Genomic DNA, 10,927 nt, shown 5'->3' with positions numbered 1-10,927 from the left:
TCACTAACTCTAAACACATCATCAATCAAGCATCACCTACATACATTAAGCCCATCAAAGTTTGACTCACCATAGACTAGAATCTCAAAGCACACTCATGACAAGCACACACTAATTGCATTGATGTTGGCCTCTCCAATCACCACATGCCAATCAAGGAACTTCATCAGAAGCTACACATACAAAGTGAATGGTGCTAGAGTTTCATAAAACCCATCCGCACACAAGCAACCACACAAGAAAACCATAGGGCACATTCACTAATCACAAGATTAAGAACCAACTTAATCAACCTAATTAGAGATGTTAAATATCGCAAATTGAGTGCTCATAGAAGGATTGGACTGGTCAATAAGCAAGAAGTCATCACACATACTCAAATCTAGAATAATGAGAATGTGAAACTACTTCATGACAAAATGGAATATAAGTATTAAGACTAATGAAGAAAGTGGAGATTAGATTAAGAAAAGATTCTCTTAATTACAATGGACTAGCATTAGCCTCTTAAGGATGGGCATTACGCTCAAGGCTAGGCCATCCATAGAGTGGACACTCAAGAGAGAGAGAGAGAGAGAGAGAGAGAGAGCTCTCAAGAATGGATCCTCAAGAATGACTACTCAAGAATGAAGTCTCCTTGCATAAAGGCTTCCTTATAAAGGCTTGCACCACAATCCCTTCTACTATGGGTTTAAGTTTGAGCCTGCCTAGCTAGCATATACAACTTGGAACTCAGAATGAGCCCAAAATAAAAGCGTGGATAGGAAATATTTTGCACATCCATAGCATATCTCCCTCTTGATGCATAATCCATGTAGCCTATGTTAGCCGCTGTTAACATTCCCCCCTTCCTAATTTGGTGCACCTCCTCGTGTGCCAGTGAAGCAAAACACGGTGACATGGTAGAAAGCAAGTCCATGGAAGAAATGTTGAGATGCAAAACATAAGAACAAGTAATGAGCATCAAAGGCCAACAAGGATAAAAAACATGAAGTACAATGAGCAATCATGCAAAGTGAATATTTTACTTCTAAAAGATGGGTGAATCATAGTAAAAAACTAAACAACATAAAGCAAAAAAACACTCAAGCTATCATGAAGATTAAACCACTTGAAATTTTAGTTCTATACATGAAAACAAGCAATCAATTAAGACCTTAGGCTAATGCAAGTTCATAAGGTGTGGTGTTAAACACCATACCCTTTGTTTTCCCTAGGTTAACAGATAGTCCACTATCATGGGCAAATGTGTACAAAGCATCAACACAATATCTTCAACATATAGCAATTGTGGGATCAACACAATATCATCATCATATAACAATAGTGGGATCCATGTCCCTATCAATTGTGCTCCTCTATCATCGAACCTCTCAATGTAGTTATCAACCTCACCCACATACATGCCAAATAGTGTAGGAGTGAACAAAAATAAAAAATTCCCTATGGAGTGCGTACATTCCCCACCACTAACTTGTATAGAGACATGATCCCCCAAATTAACTTTTTGTGTACCCCCATCTCCTGTAGACTGTGCATCAATCTAGCCTAGGCACTGTATCAAAGGCTTTGTGGAGATCTACAAAGAAATAAAAGATCCAGCTATTCTGGGGTATTTTCCCAGAATGTCATCGTTGCCCAAGCTAAGTGTGTGGGTATGCCTCTGCTGATACATCATGTAGTGCCTCTCTCAATATATATGTAAGCGTCCCTAGAGGTCTCCCCAAAAAGTCTTTACATAAGCGTCTACATCTATCTTCATTGATCCATTACAATTCCATGCTGCCATTTTAACGTTGGTTTCATAGGTCTTGCACCATCATGCGAAACGTTTTTCCAACACCACTACTCTTTCTCCTCTGTAGAAAGCATTTTTTCCTTTCTCCCTTTCCACCTTGATCTCTCGAATCATCTCTTGCATGTGTGCTACTTGTGTTAGAGTGAGGCCATCACCCAAAAATATCCCAGTTTTCTTGAGTGCTAACCATCAACAATCCCACATCAAGAAGGATCCAACAGTGCATCAAAACAGCCGGAGGTGCCTCTTCATGAGGAGTTACCGATGCGACATTCCATTTACGCAATCTACAAAAGAAAATATTATATCGGAAGAGGTATGGGGGGTCCTTGAGAGGGTTGGTTGAGACCCCATCGGGTGTTGTTCTCGTCTTCTCTTTATTTCTCCCTCTAGACATCTCTACCTCTCTCTCTCTCATTCCCTCTCTTCACGAAAAGTAAAAGGAGCCATCATTCATGCTAAAAGAAATCATTCAAGCAAGGAAAGAAATATATCTTTTTTAAAGTGTAAAGCCTCTTTGATAAGAGACAAAACATCTTTAGAGAAGCTCTGTAGATCGTTTTACCTTTGACTAAAACCTAAAATTTTCAAAGAGGTCATTTCAATGGCTCCCACCTAAAGTCAAGTGGGGCTACTACAGGTGATGAAGAGTATGTTACAAACTTCCGGCATAGGAGAGGACATCATAGAATACAATCAGCTCCCGGACAAGGAGTTGGGGAGATTTAGAGGGAGAAGATAGAAGAGGAAATCATAGAGTATGATCAGCTCCCCAATTAGGAGTTGGTGGCTACGATACATCGTCTACAGAAGGCCTAGAGATCTGAATGCGCGTAGGAGGGCTCTTCTCAAAACCCATTAGCATGAGCAACACACGTGTTTGTCTCTTTTTATATAAAGTATGTATGTGTGTGTGTCGGTGTGTGTGTATATATATATATATATATATATAATATTTGTGCATATAAGTATATTATTTTGTCTTAGCAAAACATGTAAGTTTTAATGGTCTAGTAACTTGTGTGTAGCAAAAAATAACATAGACATAGTGAGCATTTCATTAAGAATAAATTCCTAATGAGCATAGCAATAGTGCTTGGATGGAGAGAGCAACAAAAGCATAACACCTAGTTAGATACACATGAACAATACTTCAAAAAGAGAGAGAAATTAAGCTATTGACAACAGTCGTCCTCAACTAGAGGTAGAGAAGATAAAGCCTAGTCATTAGTTCGTTTGCTAGCGGGTAGAGGATCCCTATTTTACCCAGCGACATCATCCCAAAATGGATGACTAGTCCATTTGGTGCTTGAGAGCGTTAGTTGCTGCAAGCATGTCTGCAGATTAGTCCGTATCAATCTTCCATAGTAGAGTGACAAGCTCTACTTGGTGTTCGGGAGACGTCGTCTCCGCAAACATGATCCTAAGTATGCATTCTACTTAACATTTGTGCAGAATAAATAAAAAGAGAGTCTTATAAGACAAAAACTTTGTTCATTTAAACATTTTTACATTTGCTTACTCTATGGAAGCATTGTAAGCATTGACAAGGTTTAAGTTATCCTTTAATTGTATGCCTTGCATCCATCTAGCATCTTCAAAAGGATAGTTCTTCAACTTAATAAGATACTGTCGGATAATCTTATCACCTCTCAATACCTTGTCTTCATGTTGAAGAATGGACTCGGGCTGCATCACCTCTTCTTGGTCCTCGATCTTCGTCAATAGTTGGTTCTTGAGGTGGATCACCTTTGTAAGGCTTTAGTAGGCTCACATGGGAAGCATTGTGTATGAGCGAATGACTGGGCAACTTGAGTTGATAGGCCATCTCACTGATTGGTCTAAGAATCTGGAAGGGACCATAGTACCTTTTTGCTAATTTAACATAGTACTTTTGGTGTCTTGTAGGATTCTTGCCCGTTGTGTGCCTTAATCGAGCCTTGAGAAATTTAAGTAAGACCCAATCATTTTGTTTAAAGGCTTGAGCTCTTTTGTTCTTATCAGCAGCAGCCTTTTGAATTTGCTGTGAGAAAGAGATAGCATCCTTAATATTTTGAAAATATTCTTGTAGGTCTTGGCTATACTCATCTGCAGTGAAGATATTCTCGTGTACCTTAAGTAGCAGGGGACTTTTAGATCTTCCCTCAATTACCTCAAAAGGTGCCTTTTTGGTGGAGGTATGTATAGTGTTATTGTAGGCATACTCCACTAATGGTAAGTACTTCTCCCATTGGGACCTTTGATCTACTTCCATTACATAGGATTTTAGTAGATCAAGAATTGTTACGTTAGCTATTTCACTTTGGCCATCTGTTTGCGGGTGATAGGACGAAGAGAAGTTTAGCCTTGTCCCTAAATTGTCAAAGACACCCTTCCAAAAATTACTGGTCATTCTAGGATCTCTATCCGATACTATGGACATTGACAAGCCATGGTACTTGAAGATTTGTGATATGAAGAGGGTTGCCATTTGATGGGCTTTGATAGTATTTTTGACAGGTATAAAATGAGCTTGTTTGCTGAACCTGTCTACTATTGTCCATATTCCCATGGATAGACTTCGGGAATCCAAAGATAAAATGCATGGATCTCCATGGTAAATTAGGGATTGGTAAAGGTTGAAACAGTCCAAGTTGCTTCTTTCTATCAAACTTTGTCTTTTGGCATACCACACATTTAGAAACATACTCTTGTATGTTTTCTTTCATGGCAAGCCAATAGAAATATGTTTTTATCCCTTTTAGTGTAGACTAAATCCCTCTATGCTGTGCATAACGAGGAGCATGAGATTCATACATAACTTTCTCACGTAGTGAGTTAGTAATGCATAGTATATTGCCATTGAGAAGATAACCATCTTGTAAGGTAAATGGTTCTTCTTTCTTCCCTAGTGCAAGGGCTGAAATTTCATCTCTAAACTCGAGATCAATAGCTTACTCATCTATCATAGAAGATAGATCGTTGTGAGTTGCTATGGAAACCGTATTCACACTCGGCCGTCTTGAGAGTGCATTGGCTACTTGATTATGCTTGCCAACAATGTGAGCAATATGAAGATGAAATTGCGAAAGGAAATTTTCCCACATCATTTGTTTGTTGGAGAGCTTGGTCTGCATCATGAAGTACTTAAGGATTTGGTGATCTGTTCGCAGAATGAAAGGAGTCCCCAATAAATAGTGCTTCAACAAGTCTAACGCATGTAGAACTGCGAGAGGTTCCTTTTCATATATGCCTAGAGCTTGCTCAATAGGGTCGAGCCTTTGACTTTCTTAGGCTATGGCGTGCCCTTCTTGGAGTAAAATAGCTCCAAGGCAATCACCACAAGAGTCGCATTGGACCTCAAATGGTTTTGAGAGATCCGAAAGTGTAAGCACAGGCTGAGAGATAAGTTTTTCGAAAGCATTGTTATCCTTGGCAGACCATGTATATCTAACATTTTTCTTTGTTAGGTCATGTAATGGTCCCACAATTTGTGAGAACTTTTCTATGAAGCATCTATAGTATGCACACATACCTATAAAGCTTCTTAGTTCATGTAAATTCCTTGGATTAGGCCACCCTTTTATTACCTCTAGCTTTGATGGATCCATTTGGATACCATCTTGAGAGATAATGTGACCTAAATACTGAATCTCTTGTAAGAAAAACTCACTTTTCTTTTGATTAATATAAAGTTTATTCTCTCGTAAGACTTGAAATATTACGTGGAGGTCGTGCTTGTGTTCGTCTAGTGAATTAGAGTAGATGATTATATCATCAAAGAACACTCCAGTAAAGGTTCGGTGAGGCCTGAATAGCTTCTCCATCAAGAGGTTAAATGTGGTTGGTGCATTGGTCAAGCCAAAAGGCATGAGAATGTATTCGTAAAGACCAAACATAGTGCAAAATGTGGTCTTTACACTGTCTTGATCAACTATCCTTATTTGATGGTAGCCACTTTTTAGGTCAATCCTACTGAAGTAGGTCAACCCTTGTAGCTTATCAAATAGGTCTTCTACCCGTGGAACGTGAAATGTGTTCTTGATAGTGATCCTATTTAGTTCTCTATAGTCGACACACATACAATATGTGGCGTCTTTCTTTTGCACTAATAACATGGGTGAACAAAATGGAGATGAGCTAGGCCTAACCATGCCCTTCTCAACTAACTCATGCACTTGCCGCACAATCTCCTCTTGTTGAGCTTCGGACACTCTATAAGGAGGTTTATTAGACGGTAAAATTCTTGGAAGAAGCTCAATTGCATGGTCATCATTTCCTTGTTTAGGAGGTAGTTCAGAAGGGATGTCATCAATAAAAACATCTTGAAATCCCTTGAGAAAATTGGATAACTCTAATTCCTTGTAATTGTTTATATTTTCTTTTGTTAAAGCATTAGGTTCATTTTGAGAATCTTTAACAAAAATCATGTATACGGAAAAAGAGCTCTTTATTGACTTATTGAAAGCTTGCGTATGTACAATGGGTATGGTGTTACCCAACTCCTTAGCATCTATGTACGTATCTTTTTCCCTGAACCTAAAGTAGATTTGCCTTTCATGAAATTTAACATTGGGAGCCATGCAATCAAACCATGGTGCCCCTAGGATTACATCCTTGTGCTTGAGAGAAGAGATAAAGAAGTCCTCCTTGTCCACATAGCTTTGAACATGGAGCCTCAATTTCCCAATTAAGGGAGTGACTGAGGCTTCTTGCCCCTTGAAAGCACCATCGGCGGGTAGGACATCTCCCATCGCATAGGATTGGATGCCTAGCTTGGTGGCCAACTCTGTAGATAAGAAATTGTGAGTAGAACTAGGGTCAAAGAGAATGAAAGCATCATGTTCTCTTACCTTTCTCCAAGCATGGCATAAAGGAGATCCTTTGTGGTGAGCATCATGTTCTTGCATTTTGACCAAGGTATCTCTAGGTGGCTCATTTCATGTATTCTTGTGGGGACAAGCACGATAGGCATGCCCTTGCTCCCCACACTTGAAACAACGGTTATCTTTACGATAGCGCTCTAGCTCTTTAGGAGAGAGTTTATTTTTGCCTTTATAAACTCCATTCTCCTTATCTTTGTTGTTGTTGGTGTTGCCTTTAGGAGACTTTTGGACATTTTCCTTCCCCTTATTCTCGTTACAGTCCTTGTTTTCCGTGGGCTTAGTATTTCTCTTAGCCCCTTGTTGGAATTTGATTTGTGAAGCCACCATGGTGCAGCGTATGACCGCAAATATGGTGCGTGGCCTTTGGGAGTTGACATCCTCCGCCATATCTTCAGCTGAACCCCCACAAAATTGTTGTTTTTGCTCTCCAAAATCCATCTTTTTGAAGACAATGTCTTTGAGATGTAAATCCCAAAATTTGTCTACATATTTGTGAATAGATTCATAGGGAGAGAGCTTCAAGCTCACCATTCGGTGAGTACTTTGTCTTTGGCATCAGTAGCCAAAAAGTTCTTCATGATGGAAGCTCTTAAAGCTTTCCATGTTTGTGGAGCTTCACCGTTTTCTCGTAGGCTAGATCACCATTGCTTGACGGACTTTTGAAAATGCATAGCTACATGGTGTAGCTTAGAGGACTCCATGAATCCCTCATCTCCAAATGCCACATCAAATTGTTGGATGAAGGCCAAGACTTTATCTGTAGCACCAAAGGTGCCATCGTAGGTAAAGAAAAAGATGTTCTTTCCTCCCTCTTTGAACTTTTTGAGCTTGGACAACCTCTTCCACACGGTATACGATTTCCTATGGCCTCTTCTTTTAGGTGGCTCAAAAGCTGCACCATCACTCTCTTCAAAAGAGGAAGAGTATGAGGAGGATGGAGAAGAGGGTGACCTCTTTCTCACCTTTTTCTTCCCTTGTTCCTCCTTGTCTGCACCATCACTTTCTTCATAATAGGAAGATGATGAAGAAGATGGAGAAGAGGGTGACCTCTTTCTCGCCTTCTTCTTCTCTTATTTTCTATCGTCTCTCTTTGAATTATGGTGTAGAGAAGTGTGCAATGGTCTTCTCCATTTAGGGGGTGTTGGAGAGTGTTTTTCTCGCCGCCTTCATGGAGCCATCCCGATCGAGGTGACATGATACTCACTTATTTCTCATTCTTTCGGTAAGGGCTATACCATTGAAACTTGAGTTCTCCTTGGGAAGGAAATGCATCGTCAAGTAGTATATTTTTGAGCCCTTTGTATGGATCCTCTTCTTCTTCCGTTATCGGAGAGATGCCTCTTTTGGAAGTCTCACAAGGAGGATTTATAGGTTCTCTCTCTTCTTGGTGGGGAGTTTGGAGAATACCATGAGCACGTAGCTGCCGTTGCACTTCACTTTGGAGGGATGGATTACCCATGGCTTGTTGAATCCTAGTAACAAGGTAATTAAGAAGCACAGGGGCATCATTAGTAGCCCGTTCATTAGCAAAATCAAAGCTATCAACATTAATTTCACTCTCTTTACTATTGTCAATCATTCTAACACCTTTTAGGTGTAAACTTTCCTAAGTGTACTTTGGCGCTTCAAGCCCTAGTTGCTACTCCTCTTAATCCCTTCAGAAAAGCACTCAAGCTCCTGTACCCGTGGCTCAAATATCATTAATTGTGAGGAATAGAAGAGAGGGTCTTTCACCACCAAAACAATATTGGCTTTTGTCAAAGACTCCTAATGAGCATAGCAAGAGTGCTTTGATGGAGAGAGCAACAAAATCATAACACCTAGTTAGATAGGCATGACCAATACTTCAAAAGGAGAGAGAAATCAAGCTATTGACAAGAATTGAGGACCGGATTTACATGGAGCCGGTCCCCCCTCCAAAAGGCTTTGTAGTATAGGTTTCCCCCATCAAGGGAGACATTTTACAATCCAATACTTTGTGTTCCTTCAATAACTTGCTGGTGCAATGAAGATGGAAGCTTCAAGCACCAAGCTCATACTTATAAAACACAACGTCAATTCCCTCACGGTCTCAGACCCAAGACCTCACACACCTTCGAAGATGGTGAGAGTTAGGGGGGTATGAGAGTAGATCGAGAGGAAGAAGAAGTATTCTTACGCGAAAGAAGTATGTCTCCTCAGATATATAATTGCACTTAATAGCTTAGAATAACTTAGTAATTATCATGATAGAGGAGATGAGCATGCATTGGAGCTTGGCCCTTGGTTGAATTTGCATCACAAAGCCAAGAGTTGTTGGTGTAGGCCTCCCTTCTCACAAGCTTGGCGTAGATAAGGAGCTTGAGAAGGAGATAGTCTTATTTTCTTCACACATGAGCTTGTGTGAGAGGGTGTGTGATAATGCCTTGAAAAAATCAGCCCCCCGCCCTCTCTCTCTCTCTCTCTCTCTCTCTCTCTCTCTCTCTCTCTCTCTCTTTGTCGACCCCTCTTTCTATTTGCTCATGCTGGGATCCTATTGGCCCCTGCAAAGCTTAGTCAATGACAATTAAGAAGCAGAAGTGATAGCCTTGTGACATGTGTCCCCCTTTCCCCTTTGTGAGAGCTTTAGGTATTTAAATAATGCAATTAAACTCTCATTGGACCTCTTAGTCTTCTGGCCAATAGGAATCAAGCAAGCCGTTGGACTGTTGAATGCTCTTTGGACCCCTTGGGAGACTGTCTAATAGTCTTTTAGAGAGCTCAATTTCTATTGGTTCTTTTATCAAGTGTTTTTTAATGAATTAATCTAAATTTATTCTAGCCTAATTTTCATTGGTCCACCTTAATGGCCATCCAATAGGATTTGAATGCACGTTGGAGGCAATTGGGCTAAGAAGCTGACATGTGTCCATTAAGCCCTTTGTGTAAAGGGAGCTTGGAAGTGTGTGTATGTGTGTGTTTCTCTCTCATCCCCTAGAAAAATGGCTCACCCCCTCCTGGATAGGGATGTGGAAAGACTTTTGAGTCTTCCCACAAGCATCCAATTTTCCCTAAGGTTTGACCATTGAAGATTTCATTTAATTTTGGAACCTTAGCATTTTGGAACTCTTAATGGGATGAACCTTAGGGTCTTTAAAGTCCATTAATGCACATTGGTCTTTTGCAGATGGCCCCCCTTTGGATCCCTATTTTCCCTCCTTTGACCAGTCTGCCAGCCTAACCAATATTTTAGCTTTTTCTCCCCTAGTACTTCCCCATATTAAATGATCAATTTAACATGAGAAAATAATTTAGGAGAATTAGATATTAGTTATTATGACAAAACGTAATACACTCATGATAATAGCAGGACCCCTCTTCCAAAGCTAGCTACCTGCTAGTATAGACTACTCAGCGGCCACCGGATGGTGAGGCCACAAAGCAAGACCAAGACACACTGTATTAGTCCGACATTTAATTATGTAAGTGTAATATTTCTATAAACATTGGTCTAATTATTTTTTTGTTAATTTATGCACGTAGTGTCCCTTCTTGATAAGTTTGACGGTGTACCTCTACGGCCTCGAGAGTTTCTCCGATCGTGATATCGATAATGACACCCTCTTAGTCGAGGTCGCACATGTCTGCCACGCCCTTGCTAGGACCCTTTTTTGACCAATGAGGACCATTTTGGATGTGTGTTGGCTCTTACGGGTCACCTATGACATTGGCGTCAACGGGTGGGTTGTGCACATTGGAGGTGGCAATATCCTTGTTTGCTAGCTCATAGGGCAACTATTGGAGTTGTACATGCCTCAAATCAACATACTTTGGCTTCACATATCTATGTGTTGTTTTAAACGTTTTATAATTATTCACTTGTTTTTATCTATCTTCTTCTAATGCAGAGATCAACTAGATATTGACAAAAAGTTTTTGATTGCTCAGCTACAGTGTGAGTTTGGAGAGGGATGGGACCAAAAAAAAGTCGGACAATGAATGACCAAGATATTATGACACAAAGGAGACAATGCACGGTTATTAATTACTCATTACTCAGAGAAAGAGAGAGAGAGAGAGAGAGAGAGAGAGAGAGAGAGAGAGAGAGAGAGAGAGAGAGAGAGAGAGAGAGAGAGAGAGAGAGAGAGAGAGAGAGAAATGTTGTATTAAACGTCTTCAAAAGGCCAAAATGACCTATGAGAGCAAACTAATACAATCTTGGTGGATCTAATACAATGTCTGGGTACAAAAATAAAATACATTGTCTGGGTACAAAGAATAGAAATGAAGTAAAGTGAAAAACTAA

The sequence above is a fragment of the Adiantum capillus-veneris genome, chromosome 25, assembly GCF_014529385.1.
Source record: "Adiantum capillus-veneris isolate H3 chromosome 25, ASM1452938v2, whole genome shotgun sequence".
Taxonomy (NCBI): domain Eukaryota; kingdom Viridiplantae; phylum Streptophyta; class Polypodiopsida; order Polypodiales; family Pteridaceae; genus Adiantum; species Adiantum capillus-veneris.
The sequence above is the reverse complement of the archived record's forward strand: the minus strand, read 5'-3'. Positions refer to the sequence as shown.